Source organism: Manis pentadactyla, chromosome 10, assembly GCF_030020395.1.
Source record: "Manis pentadactyla isolate mManPen7 chromosome 10, mManPen7.hap1, whole genome shotgun sequence".
Classification (NCBI taxonomy): Eukaryota; Metazoa; Chordata; class Mammalia; order Pholidota; family Manidae; genus Manis; species Manis pentadactyla.
In genome coordinates this window covers 26,335,424-26,350,856 of record NC_080028.1, presented here as the reverse complement: position 1 = coordinate 26,350,856, position 15,433 = coordinate 26,335,424, and the positions used below count along the sequence as shown (strand labels likewise).

General features: G+C 40.6%; 1 protein-coding gene across 3 annotated transcripts in view; it reads right to left on the bottom strand.

Moving 5' to 3' along the window:
* The window catches only part of EEA1 (early endosome antigen 1), a 141,006-nt gene that overhangs the window by 99,238 nt on the left and 26,335 nt on the right, over nt 1-15,433 (bottom strand). The window contains exon 1 of one of the 3 annotated variants that reach the window (XM_057486516.1): nt 14,406-14,533. The exons of the other annotated variants lie outside the window; for them this stretch is intronic. The gene's annotated coding sequence lies outside the window, so the exon portion shown is untranslated. Of the gene's footprint in view, nt 1-14,405; nt 14,534-15,433 lie in introns of those variants that run through there. 3 annotated transcript variants of the gene reach the window in all.

Sequence of the window (15,433 nt, the reverse complement as noted above, 5' to 3'; positions counted from 1 at the left end):
AGTGGGCAAATTCACAAAAATACCACCTATATTTGTACAAGCATGTTCACCGCAGTGTTGTTTATAATAGCAAAACTGGAAACAAACTAAATGTCTTTCAATAGGAGACTAGTTAAATTTTGATAATCCATGTAGTAGAATATAATGTAGTTGTTAAAAACAGAAAAAGGCAGCTCTCCAAACTATATTAAATGAAAAAAAAAACAATTCAACTTCATGAGTATGATCATATCTGTATAATGTTAATGAAAATTGATAGAATCCAGACATGAGTACAGCCTTTTCAATAAACCCACCCACCATCTCAGAGAGACCTAGGTTTCATCTTACTTAGCCTACAAGCATTCTCCAGAGGACAAGTCAGCAAGCCACAGGCCCACCTTTCCCCTGACACCTCCCCTCAAAAAGCCCACTGAAAACCCTGGCCATAAAAAGCTTCTTGATGTGTTAAAGACCCCTTTTCCTTTGTTCTGCTGGCCAGGACAGAGGGGTCCCTCTCAGGTTTAGCAATAAACCTGCTTGAACTGTTGAGTTTGCATCCCCTCTTTTTCCTTTCATCTATCCCCTCACTTTTCTTTCAGATATATGCATCAAAAAATTGTAGAAAAGTACACAAGAAACCATTAGCAATGATTACTGGAGAAGGGACCTTCCTTCCACCTTTCATTTTATACCTTCTGTGCTCCTAATCCTAACTTCTCCTAGCTGTCAGCCTAAAACTTCATATAAAATTTGTGCCGTAAATTTCCAGTCTTGGAAACAGTCACTAATACTCTTCATTCTTATCTCCATTATAACTCTAACACCTTTAAATTTGTCTCATAATTCATTTTTGCTAGTTACTTTTTTTTTGTCCTCAAGAGTTCTTTCTCATTTCTCCATCTTCTTAAAACTGAGTACATCCTGATCAGGAACAAATCCTGAAGTAGAAAGCTTATTCAGACTTTTGTAATAATATGACCATGACCTAGAAAAGTTTAGTACCATATAACTCCACAATTTTCTATCCATCATAAAACCACGTATAATAAATAGGAAGCTTCTTTAGAAATATATCACATTCAACCCTAACTTATTTATATCATCTTTCAGCTGAGAACAATTCCTATTTTCTGAAATGTGAGCAATTCTACCCAACCAAGAGCCATCTACAACTTTAGTGAGCAAGGTAGTCACCCAAGTTGTTAAATTATTCGTTCTGAAATGCATACGATCCCTATTCAATTTGTCCCTCAGTGTTTCTCTAAGAGGTTATCCCCATTGCATCTGATTCTAGCCTTCTCCAAAATTTCTCAAGTGCCAACACACAACATACTTCTGAATCCTAAGTTTCCTGATTAACCTACTGACACACAAAACTACACTATGCCAGAGAAGGTGATCAGAAGCATATACTTATCTAAATGCAACTGTCTCTTGCTTTTGTTTTCAAAAGGGCCTGCCAAGTGTTCCCAAAACAAAAGTGCACCTAAATCTAGGGCTGGTGATTTAGAATACAGAAGTTAGAGTCATACAGACCTGCATCCAACTTCCAGTTTACCCATTTTAGAAGCTTTGTAAATATACTTAACTTCTCTAAGCCTCAAATTCCCATTTGTAAAGTAGAAGTAATAAAGTTGGGCACACAGAATCATTGTGAGGATTAAATGAAATAATACATGCAAAATGTTTAAACCAGTACATAGCATTATTTAGATACACTGTAAATAACAGACACTTACATTAAGTGCACCTTTCCCAAAGAAAGACTTGAATCAAAATGTAAAAGCTGGAAACCATCTCAGAAATCATATTCCAATTGTATTACTTCATAGATATGGAAACTAAGCCCTAGCATCACTCTGATATCTAATGGTAGAGCTGCAATTTAAACTTACGTTTCCCAGTCCCAATTCAATATATTCTCTGTACTATCTAGAACGTTTCTTGGTCATCCCTCTGATACTCACCAAGACACTTAATTTCTCTATCTCAATTTCATCAGTAAGTTTCAGGTCAGGACAAGATCATGGGTTCTTCTAGCTCCAAAATCCTCATTACATGATTCATTTGGTCCCTAAGCTGGCTAACTTAAATGCATATCCATACAAAGTCAAATTTATTTCCAATCTTGATATGCTTAGCTTTTTTATGGACACTTCCAAAACTCTGAAAATTAGTTATTGGTTATTAATAATTACATGAAATTAATTTACCTCTCAAAAGCAGCCAAGTCAGAAAAAAAGAGAGGAAAAAGCACCCAAATTAGTAAGAAACTAAGACTATTAAAACTAATCATAGATAAGTTATTAGAAACTAAATTGGGCTTATGGACATCATACAACTGACTCAATATTAAGTAAAAGAACAAAAGCTTTTTTAATATCTAACACATTTTTTAAAATATCCAACAAGTAATTAAATATCTACAATATAAATAAACTTGATCTACTATTTTAAGCAAGTTTAGAATCAGGTGTTTTGATTCAACAAGTATGGCTAAGCAGACACAAAAATATACCAAAATAAAGATGACGCTCTAGTCTTAAGAAGAAGACACATTTCTAACAGGCACATGAAAAGATGCTGCACACTGTTAATTTAGAGGGAAATGCAAATTAAAACCACAATGAGGTATCACCTCACACCAGTTAGGATAGCCAACATCCAACAGATAAGGAACAACAAATGCTGGCAAGGATGTGCAGAAAGAGGAACCCTCCCACACTGTTGGTAGAAAAGTAAATTAGTTCAAACATGTGGAAAGCAATATGGAGGATCCTCAAAAAACTCAAAATAGAAATACCATTTGACCCAGGAATTCCATTTCTAGGAATTTACCCCCCCTCAAAAAAACAAGATCCCAGGTTCAAAAGACATATGCACCCCTATGTTTATCGCAACACTATTTACAATAGCCAAGACATGGAAGCAACCTAAGTGTCCATCAGTAGATGAATGGATAAAGAAGAGGTGGTACATATACACAATGGAATATTATTCTGCCATAAGAAGAAAACAAATCCTACCATTTGCAACAATGGATGGAACTGGAAGGTATTATGCTCAGTAAAATAAGTCAGGTGGAGAAGGACAAGTACCAAATGATTTCACTCATTTGTGGAATATTACAACAAAGCAAAACTGAAGGAACAAAACAATAGCAGACGCACAGACTCGAAGAAGAGACTAGCAGTTACCAAAGGGAAGGGGGTGGGGGCGTAGGAAAAAGGGGATTAAGGGGCATTATGATTAGCACACATAATGTAGGAGGGTCATGGGGAAGGCAGTATAGCACAGAGAAGACAAGTAGTCACTCCATAGCATCTTACAACACTAATGGACAGTGACTGCAATGAGGTGTGGGTGGGGACTCAATAATATGGGTGACTGTAGTACCCACAATGTTGCTCATGTGAAACCTTCGTAAGATTGTATATCAATGATACCTTAATAAAAAAAAATGAAAAAGACACTTTTCATTTTTAAGTTTTAAAACCACTTGATGGAACTGGGAAAAGTACTGATAATAAAATTTCCTGAACAGAGCATCTGTGGCCCATGCTCAAAATCCCAGAAAATGGTCTTGAAAACCCATTTTGTAGCACTATAAAATCTAAGAGAAAATCTAATCTAGTGGGTATGAATTAGTGTTATAAAAGATATGTAAAATATCAGTTTCAAAGAAGTAGAACACAAACTGGCGGAAGATGGCGGCGTGAGTAGAGCAGCGGAAATCTCCTCCCAAAACAACATATATCTATGAAAATATAACAAAGACAACCCTTCCTAGAATAAAGACCAGAGGACACAGGACAATATCCAGACCACATCCGGACCTGAGAGAACCCAGCGCCTCGCGAAGGGGGTAAGATACAAGCCCCGGCCCCTCGGGAGCCGAGCGCCCCTCCCCCCAGCTCCCGGCGGGAGAAGAGCAGGCAGAGCGGGAGGGAGATGGAGCCCAGGACTGCCGAACACCCAGCCCCCGCCATCCGGGACAGAGTGCAGGGCCCTCGATACTGGGAAAACAGGGCAGCAAGAACAGTGAGCAGGCACTGGAGGCTGGGCGACAGAGGACATAAGAAAAGCGCGCGACCATTTTTTTTTTTTTGCTTTTTTGCTGCTTTGTTTTGGCGAGCGCTTTTTGGAAGTCTTAAAGGGACAGGGACCCCAATATTAGGGAAACAGGGCAGAAAGACCGGTGAGCAGAGGCCTGAGGCTGGCACCGGAGAATAAAGAAAAACGAACGACCACCTTTTTTTTTTTAATTAAAATTTTTTTTTTTTTTTATTAAAAAATTTTTTTTTTCTTGTTTCTTTTTGTGGTTGTTGTTTTGTTTTGGCGGGTGCTTTTTGGAAGTCTTAAAGGGGCAGGGCGGGCCACTTAATCCAGAGGTAGGGAATCCGGGATCTCTGGGCACCCTAACCCCTGGGCTGCAGGGAGCAGGGAGGCCCCTTACGGAGATAAATAGCCTCCCAGCAGCTCCTGCTCCAACGCGACTCCACCATTTTGGAGTAGCTGCCCGAGCCAGGCCACGCCCACAGCAACAGCGGAGATTAACTCCATAGCAGCCGGGCAGGAAGCAGAAGCCCTGTCTGCGCGCAGCTGCGCAGCACAAGCCACTAGAGGCCGCTGTTCTCCCAGGAGAGGAGGGCCACAAACCAACAAGAAAGGAAGTCCTTCCAGCCGTCACTCGTCCCAGTTCTGCAGACTATTCCTATCACCATGAAAGGGCAAAGCTACAGGCAGACAAAGATCACAGAGACAACACCAGAGAAGGAGACAGACCTAACCAGTCTTCCTGAAAAAGAATTCAAAATAAGAATCATAAACATGCTGACAGAGATGCAGAGAAACACGCAAGAAAAATGGGATGAAGTCCGGAAAGAGATCACAGATGCCAGAAAGGAGATCGCAGAAATGAAACAAACTCTGGAAGGGTTTATAAGCAGAATGGATAGAATGCAAGAGGCCATTGATGGAATTGAAATCAGAGAACAGGAACGCATAGAAGCTGACATAGAGAGAGACAAAAGGATCTCCAGGAATGAAACAATATTAAGAGAACTGTGTGACCAATCTAAAAGGAGCAATATCCGTATTATAGGGGTCCCAGAAGAAGAAGAGAGAGGCAAAGAGATGGAAAGTATCTTAGAAGAAATAATTGCTGAAAACTTCCCCACACTGGGGGAGGAAGTAATCAAACAGACCACGGAAATACACAGAACCCCCAACAGAAAGGATCCAAGAAGGGCAACACCAAGACACATAATAATTAAAATGGCAAAGATCAAGGACAAGGAAAGAGTGTTAAAGGCAGCTAGAGAGAAAAAGGTCACCTATAAAGGGAAACCCATCAGGCTAACGTCAGATTTCTCAACAGAAACACTACAGGCCAGAAGAGAATGGCATGATATATTTAATACAATGAAACAGAAGGGCCTTGAACCAAGGATACTGTATCCAGCACGACTATCATTCAAATATGACGGTGGGATTAAACAATTCCCAGACAAACAAAAGCTGAGGGAATTTGCTTTCCACAAACCACCTCTACAGAACATCTTACAGGGACTGCTCTAGATGGGAGCACTCCTAGAAAGAGCACAGCACAAAACACCCAACATATGAAGAATCGAGTAGGAGGAACAAGAAGGGAGAGAAGAAAAGAATCTCCAGACAGTGTATATAACAGCTCAATAAGCGAGCTAAGTTAGGCAGTAAGATACTAAAGAGGCTAACCTTGAACCTTTGGTAACCACGAATTTAAAGCCTGCAATGGCAATAAGTACATATCTTTCAATAGTCACCCTAAATGTTAATGGGTTGAATGCACCAATCAAAAGACACAGAGTAACAGAATGGATAAAAAAGCAAGACCCATCTATATGCTGCTTACAAGAAACTCACCTCAAACCCAAAGACATGTACAGACTAAAAGTCAAGGGATGGAAAAACATATTTCAAGCAAACAACAGTGAGAAGAAAGCAGGGGTTGCAGTACTAATATCAGACAAAATAGACTTCAAAACAAAGAAAGTAACAAGAGATAAAGAAGGACACTACATAATGATAAAGGGCTCAGTCAAACAAGAGGATATAACCATTCTAAATATATATGCACCCAACACAGGAGCACCAGCATATGTGAAACAAATACTAACAGAACTAAAGGGGGATATAGACTGCAATGCATTCATTCTAGGAGACTTCAACACACCACTCACCCCAAAGGATAGATCCACTGGGCAGAAAATAAGTAAGGACACGGAAGCACTGAACAACACAGTAGAGCAGATGGACCTAATAGACATCTATAGAACTCTACATCCAAAAGCAGTGGGATATACATTCTTCTCAAGTGCACATGGAACATTCTCCAGAATAGACCACATACTAGGCCACAAAAAGAGCCTCAGAAAATTCCAAAAGATTGAAATCCTACCAACCAACTTTTCAGACCACAAAGGCATAAAACTAGAAATAAACTGTACAAAGAAAGCAAAGAGGCTCACGAACACATGGAGGCTTAACAACACGCTCCTAAATAATCAATGGATCAATGACCAAATCAAAATGGAGATCCAGCAATATATGGAAACAAATGACAACAACAACACTAAGCCCCAACTTCTGTGGGACACAGCAAAAGCAGTCTTAAGAGGAAAGTATATAGCAATCCAAGCATATCTAAAAAAGGAAGAGCAATCCCAAATGAATGGTCTAATGTCACAATTATCGAAATTGGAAAAAGAAGAACAGATGAGGCCTAAGGTCAGCAGAAGGAGGGACATAATAAAGATCAGAGAAGAAATAAATAAAATTGAGAAGAATAAAACAATAGCAAAAATCAATGAAACCAAGAGCTGGTTCTTCGAGAAAATAAACAAAATAGATAAGCCTCTAGCCAGACTTATTAAGAAGAAAAGAGAGTCAACACAAATCAACAGTATCAGAAACGAGAGAAAGGAAAAATCACGACGGACCTCACGGAAATGCAAAGAATTATTGGAGAATACTATGAAAACCTATATGCTAACAAGCTGGGAAACCTAGGAGAAATGGACAACTTCCTAGAAAAATATAACCTTCCAAGATTGACCCAGGAAGAAACAGAAAATCTAAACAGACCAATTACCAGCAACGAAATTGAAGCGGTAATCAAAAAACTACCAAAGAACAAAACCCCCGGGCCAGATGGATTTACCTCGGAATTTTATCAGACATACAGGGAAGACATAATACCCATTCTCCTTAAAGTTTTCCAAAAAATAGAGGAGGAGGGGATACTCCCAAACTCATTCTATGAAGCTAACATCACCCTAATACCAAAACCAGGCAAAGACCCCACCAAAAAAGAAAACTACAGACCAATATCCCTGATGAACGTAGATGCAAAAATACTCAACAAAATATTAGCAAACCGAATTCAAAAATACATCAAAAGGATCATACACCATGACCAAGTGGGATTCATCCCAGGGATGCAAGGATGGTACAACATTCGAAAGTCCATCAACATCATCCACCACATCAACAAAAAGAAAGAGAAAAACCACATAATCATCTCCATAGATGCTGAAAAAGCATTTGACAAAGTTCAACATCCATTCATGATAAAAACTCTCAGCAAAATGGGAATAGAGGGCAAGTACCTCAACATAATAAAGGCCATCTATGATAAACCCACAGCCAACATTATATTGAACAGCGAGAAGCTGAAAGCATTTCCTCTGAGATCGGGAACTAGACAGGGATGCCCACTCTCTCCACTGTTATTTAACATAGTACTGGAGGTCCTAGCCACGGCAATCAGACAAAATAAAGAAATACAAGGAATCCAGATTGGTAAAGAAGAAGTTAAACTGTCACTATTTGCAGATGACATGATACTGTACATAAAAAACCCTAAAGACTCCACCCCAAAACTACTAGAACTGATATCGGAATACAGCAAAGTTGCAGGATACAAAATCAACACACAGAAATCTGTGGCTTTCCTATATACTAACAATGAACCAACAGAAAGAGAAATCAGGAAAACAACTCCATTCACAATTGCATCAAAAAAAATAAAATACCTAGGAATAAACCTAACCAAAGAAGTGAAAGACTTATACTCTGAAAACTACAAGTCACTCTTAAGAGAAATTAAAGGGGACACTAACAGATGGAAACTCATCCCATGCTCGTGGCTAGGAAGAATTAATATCGTTAAAATGGCCATCCTGCCCAAAGCAATATACAGATTTGATGCAATCCCTATGAAACTACCAGCAACATTCTTCAATGAACTGGAACAAATAATTCAAAAATTCATATGGAAACACCAAAGACCCCGAATAGCCAAAGCAATCCTGAGAAAGAAGAATAAAGTAGGGGGGATCTCACTCCCCAATTTCAAGCTCTACTATAAAGCCATAGTAATCAAGACAATTTGGTACTGGCACAAGAACAGAGCCACAGACCAATGGAACAGACTAGAGAATCCAGACATTAACCCAGACATATATGGTCAATTAATATTTGATAAAGGAGCCATGGACATACAATGGCGAAATGACAGTCTCTTCAACAGGTGGTGCTGGCAAAACTGGACAGCTACATGTAGGAGAATGAAACTGGACCATTGTCTAACCCCATATACAAAAGTAAACTCAAAATGGATCAAAGACCTGAATGTAAGCCATGAAACCATTAAACTCTTGGAAGAAAACATAGGCGAAAACCTCTTAGACATAAACATGAGTGACCTCTTCTTGAACATATCTCCCCGGGCAAGGAAAACAACAGCAAAAATGAGTAAGTGGGACTATATTAAGCTGAAAAGCTTCTGTACAGCAAAAGACACCATCAATAGAACAAGAAGGATCCCTACAGTATGGGAGAATATATTTGAAAATGACACATCCGATAAAGGCTTGACGTCCAGAATATATAAGGAGCTCTCACGCCTCAACAAACAAAAAACAAATAACCCAATTAAAAAATGGGCAGAGGAACTGAACAGACAGTTCTCCAAAAAAGAAATACAGATGGCCAACAGACACATGAAAAGATGCTCCACATCGCTAATTATCAGAGAAATGCAAATTAAAACTACAATGAGGTATCACCTCACACCAGTAAGGATGGCTGCCATCCAAAAGACAAACAACAACAAATGTTGGCGAGGCTGTGGAGAAAGGGGAACCCTCCTACACTGCTGGTGGGAATGTAAGTTAGTTCAACCATTGTGGAAAGCAGTATGGAGGTACATCAAAATGCTGAAAACAGACTTACCATTTGACCCAGGAATTCCACTCCTAGGAATTTACCCTAAGAATGCAGCAATCAAGTTTGAGAAAGACAGATGCACCCCTATGTTTATTGCAGCACTATTTACAATAGCCAAGAATTGGAAGCAACCTAAATGTCCATCAATAGATGAATGGATAAAGAAGATGTGGTACATATACACAATGGAATACTACTCAGCTATAAGAAAAGGGCAAATCCAATCATTTGCAGCAACATGGATGGAGCTGGAGGGTATTATGCTCAGTGAAACAAGCCAAGCGGAGAAAGAGAAATACCAAATGATTTCACTTATCTGTGGAATATAAGAACAAAGGAAAAACTGAAGGAACAAAACAGCAGCAGAATCACAGAAATCAAGAATGGACTAACAGGTACCAAAGGGAAAGGGACTGGGGAGGATGGGTGGGTAGGGAGGGATAAGGGGGGGAGAAGTAGGGGGGTATTAAGATTAACATGCATGGGGGGTAGGAGAAAAGGGAGGGCTGTACAACACAGAGAAGGCAAGTAGTGATTCTACAACATTTTGCTATGCTGATGGACAGTGACTGTAAAGGGGTTTATAGGGGAGACCTGGTATAGGGGAGAGCCTAGTAAACATAATATTCGTCATGTAAGTGTAGATTAGTGATAGCAAAAAAAAAAAAAAAAAAAAGGGCAGTTCCTGTGTGGTAACCTCCAACGAGTTCTACACAAGGGTATAAAGGGCATATAAAAGTGTAGGCAAAGGGTCTGTTTGTGTTTATACAGAGGATCAAAGCCTAATTGGGCTACCCCGAAAATGAACTAAGATACGATATGAAAAAGAACTTCCAACATCTGCACCCTCTGGAAGACTCATGCCAGAAGATGATCATCAAAAAACCCCAACAAAGATCCACGCACTGCTACAGCTGTAGATGCACTCATCCCACCAGTTCCTGGACCTGCCATGGGAATGAGGAAGGAGATATCTAAGCTGGCCTGTGCATACAGTAAAACAACAAAATTGGACTGGATCTATACTGTTGGAACTCAACCAAGAATTTGGAGAAGTGCAAATTGTAGCGCTCCAAAGTCTTACAACTACAAACTATTTATTGTTAAAAGAACATATGGCATGTGAACAGTCCCCAGGAATGGGTTGTTTTAATTTGTCTGATTTCTCTCAGACTGTTCAAGTTCATTTGGACAATATCCACCATATCATAGATAAGTTTTCACAAATGCCTAAGGTGCCTAACTGGTTTTCTTGGTTTCACTGCAGATGGCTGGTAATTACAGATATGCTTTGGTTATGTAACTATACTCCTATTATGTTAATGTGTGTGTGCAATTTAAGTAGTAGCTTAAAACCTATACATGCTGAAGTTACTCTACAAGAAGATATATCAAAGAAATAATCAATCTTCCCATGTTTTCTTCCGCCTGCTACTTCTATAGCTTTTCTTCTTCCTTCCTAATTACAACCCTTAAATAGAATTCGTGCCTCATATCAAATTTACCGAGTATCATAATTCTTCCAAGTGGTAAAGATACCTCAAGACAAATGCTGGGCATAGAAGCCACAGGGCATAAATATGCAAAGAAGTAAAAAGCTAACTTTTTCAAACAATAAGGCTTCTCTCTCACTTACCAACTTCACATTTCCCTGTATGGCCCCGGAAGATGACTGGTTAGCCAGAGACGGGTAAGATTCCTCAAGGGAGGAACAACCTAAGACAGGCACAGTCGCAGGCGGGCCATCAGGTGAGAAATTGGGGATCAACAGAGGTGAGGCTTAGAACCTCACCCCCCCGTTCTGAGAGAAATCTTCTGCATACGTGGATGTTTTATTGCCCTGGTCTAGCTTGGATTAACACATAGTCTACAGGCACACACCTGATCATCTACATGTGCTCTCTTACAACACTAAACTATGTTTTCTACCTTTATCTTGTATCTACCTACCACTTCAGCATTTTATTAAAAATAATAATAATAAAGAGAGAAATGTGGTATCCACATATAAATCAAGTATAAAAACCAAATGAGTATTCATATTTGAACTGTTTATAGTTCATAATGCATGAGCAAAACCGAAAGTTTCTGTGATGACTGCCCTTGTACTGTTCACTATGTAACTTATTCATTATGTAAGAATTTGTTCTACATGTAAAAACTTGTTTGTTATGCCTCAGAAGATTGGAGACTGACAAAAATTAGGCTTGGGGTGGAATAATGATTGTGCATTGAGCATTGACTCCTCTATACAGAATTTTATTGTCGTTAACAACCATTTGATCAATAAATATGAGAGATGCCCTCACAAAAAAAAAAAAAAAGGACAGACTTCCAATGGTAAAATAAATTAGTAACCGGGATGTAAGGTATAGCATAAGGAATATAGTCAAGATATTGTAACAGCCTGGTAGGGTGATAGCTGGAACCTAGAATTATGTATATAAATGTTCTACCACTGTGTTGTACACTTGAAACTCATGTAATGTAATACTGTGTGTCAACTACCCTTCAATAAAAAATAATTATTAAAAAAAAAAAAAAAAAAAAAAAAGAAGTAGAACACAAAATTTAAATCCACTCTGAAATAACCATCTTTTATGATGCAAAAATCCCTGAGAAAGACTATCCAAATAGCAGATGACTCCTAATTCAGGTTCTCAAGGAAACAGACTCCTGAGACTCCGAATTCTGCAAGCAGGAGGGTTACTGGGGAGTACCTTCAAGAACACCTGTGTGGGCACAAGAGCAGTATGTCTGGGAGAATTTGAACCATATCATCAGTAATACAGCTGCACCAGCAGCCTAAGCTAATCCTCCTGAGAGTCCTGAAGCTAGCTAGGATAGCCCTTCAAAGAAGTCCCTAATCAAGGCAAGAGGATGATTTTTTGTATCCTCCACATCAACCAGTAATGAAGTGCAGGCTGATTCCAGGAAGGGGACATAATCTTGGGTGAGACAGCTTCCTTCAGCAAGGACAACTCCCAGAGAAGGATACAGCTGAGCCATGACTCCAGGTAGCTAGGGGAATGCCTCTCTGTCCTGAAGGAGGTCTAGATGCTGCACCTAGGTATCCATTACAATGAATGTATCTTACTTGCATTTGAGATGCCCATAAAGAGTTATACCCTGGGAGTGGGAGGCAGGCGGAAGATCTCAATAGAAAAGGAAACTTAGTATCTTCTGGAGCCTACTATATGGCAGGTGCTGTGACAGTCAACTTATATGAGTTATCAAATTTAATACTGAATACTTGCTTCCTGAGACACTGTTTTTTTCTCAGCAAAGATGCTAGAAAACAGGGTAAATGGTATCAGGATTTATTATATAACACACTTAAAATGCTACTTTGGGGTTGCAAATAATCTGCAACTCAAAATCCTGGTACTTCCTTGGTTTTCAACACCTTTACCCTGAATATCACTTCAGAAATCATCTTTGCTGCCCTCACTAGACAATTAAGGAAAGTGAAGCCAAGAAAAGCTCAATGATTTGCCTAAGATCACTCTGGTAGCAGACACAGAACCCGAACTCAGGTCTTCTGATTCCAAATAAACTGACTTTTCTACTTGCTCTGGTGTTTTTATACCTGTAACTCCAGGGAGAAATCCTGGGACAAAACCTTTGAAACTGATATTGGTCAAATGGAGAAATAAAGTGGGAGAAATGCGTTTATTTCTTGTAAGCACTCGTCCTGCATCTCTCCAGACCTGGCTGCAGAAGAGAAGAGAGACCCACCCAACCTCTCCATTCCAGATAATTACCTATTGATATGGAGATGGCTACTTCTCTCCACCCCTTGGAAACACCTATTGATATGGAGGTGCACTAAAGCGAACCATGAGATTCTGGAAATACTGCAATTTTACCCACAATACTGAGAAACTCAACAAAACTAAAATAACCCTGAGACATGAATCTTATTTTAAAACTCAGAATAACAACTTCCACTAGATTATTTACATTTTTAAAATCGTAAACATAAGAAACTTGAGCTTTATATTAGTTAAAGCAATGTCAGTTGGTAGACTGCTAAAAGAAATATTCTATGTATTTATTAAAAATAATAGCTAATACATAACCTCCATAACAGTGTGGGTAAAACTGTAGTATTTCCATAATCTCTTGCCTGGCCTTAGTGCATCTCCCTATCAAAAGGTGTTTCCAAGGAGTGGAGAGAAGTAGGCCATCTCCATATCAATAGGTAATTACTAGAGCAAGTGAGGGTATATCTGGACTGGAGTGAGAGGTGGAGTCCTTTTTTTCTGCAGCTGGGTCATGAGAGGCATAGCACAGGTGGATAAAGTGAAGGTTCCTGTGGCCAGGATTTTCATCTGGCCCTGGATGGCTAGCTAACTACACACATGTGGGCAATGCATCATTACTGACTCTATATAGAGCCCTACCCAGTGCTCTGGGAGACACATCGGTATGGCTGCAAGGCTGCAGGAGAGCAGAGACGAGACTGGAGTGGTGGCAGCACGAACGACAGAGACTGAGACAGCTGTGTGGGTAGAGAGGCCCAGAGACAGAGATGGCGTGCTGCATGCAGACTTGCTTTCAGTGGATGGGATTCTAGTGACTGACCTGCCACCGTGGAAATAAAGTTCGGTATAACCCTTTCACCCCAAGAACATTCTACTGTCATTTCTTTGGTCACTTCGAATCCATAGTGAACTTGCCTGGGGCTGAAACCTATTGGCAAGACAATTGGCATAGTCAACAGGATTCACTGTTGACCAAGGAAAAGGCTGCCCTCATGGGAGTTTTAAGTACCTGCACCTATGGATGGGGAGACATTCGAGTGTCCCCCTGTGGACATGTGGTACTGTGAAGGGGTGGAGGACTGGGGTCCACCCCAAGAGAAACAAAATCTGTTGCTGACAGAAATGGTGTCACTACGAAGTGCTGTGGAAATAGTAAAGGATGTAGTGGTAACTCAAGAGGAAGCAGCACGAGAAGGAGCAGAGGCCTGAGAAGGAGTGGCATGGGAAGAAGCAGCACACAGGCTGCCAGGTGCCCTGGGACAAGAGAAAGATGTACTGGAGCTGTCATCCCCAGAAATGGAGGAGCGGAGGTTTGATGAACAGGTAGGGGTGGAGGCACTGACAGTGCCAGAGGCATCAGCCCCTCCTCAGTTGAAACCACACCTGGTTGAAAGCTGGTGGAAAACCAGGACTCGGCAACTGCAAGTTCTTTCAGCAGAGGTGCAGCCCCCTCCTCAGGTTGTGGAGCACTCCATGTTCTGCTTCTATCCTCAGGCTCAAGCACAAAAGTAAATACGGTCTGCTTCTTGAATGAAGAATTTAAAGGGCCCCGTGAAGGTCACAAGGACCCAGATTTGGGTTGGTTTGAAAAGGGAGTAGCAGACAGAAAGAAATTAGATGACTGGAGCTGTGGTAGTGGTTGGGACTGGAGCGGTGGTTCTGGCTGCTGAGGATGAAGCAGAAGGCAGAGATAAAGTAACAAGATAGGCCTGTGTGTCTGCAAGACTTTCTGCTGGAGAGGCTGGAGAGGCTGGAGAAGGTGGGTATTGTAAAGCCCAACCTCTGTTCTTTTGGTTAACTCATTTGAGCAGAACTGATTTGAATACAGCCAGGATGACCAATTGGTGGCAATGGATCTCTTCAGGCATGAGGATTATTATAATTTGTCATAATTTTTGTTATTTGTATGTTTTCTATGTTATGGAATTTGGCTACAATGCTCCAGCTTTCTCACACAGGGACCATGCAGAGGATTGAGGGCACATAGATCGGGAGGGGAGAATCCTGGAGGGGTGGAGTGTGGATAAAGTGAACGTTCCTGTGGCCAGGATATTCACCTGGCCCTGGTTGGCTAGCTAACTACACAAGTGTGGGCAATGCATTGTTATTGACTTTATATAAAGAACCCTGCCCAGTGCTCTGGGAGACACAGTGGCATGGCTCCAAGGCTGCAGGAGAACAGAGACGACACTGGAGTGGTGGCAGCGCCAAGGACAGAGACTGAGATGGCTGCGCAGGTAGAGAGCCCCAAAGGCACAGAGCAGCTTGCTGCATGCAGACTCGCTCTGAGTGGACAGGATTCTAGTGATTGACCTGCCACTGTGCACATAAAGCTGGGTATAAACCTTTCACCCCAAGAATGTTCCAGTGTCATTTCTTCGGTCACACTGAATCCATAGTGAACTTGCCAA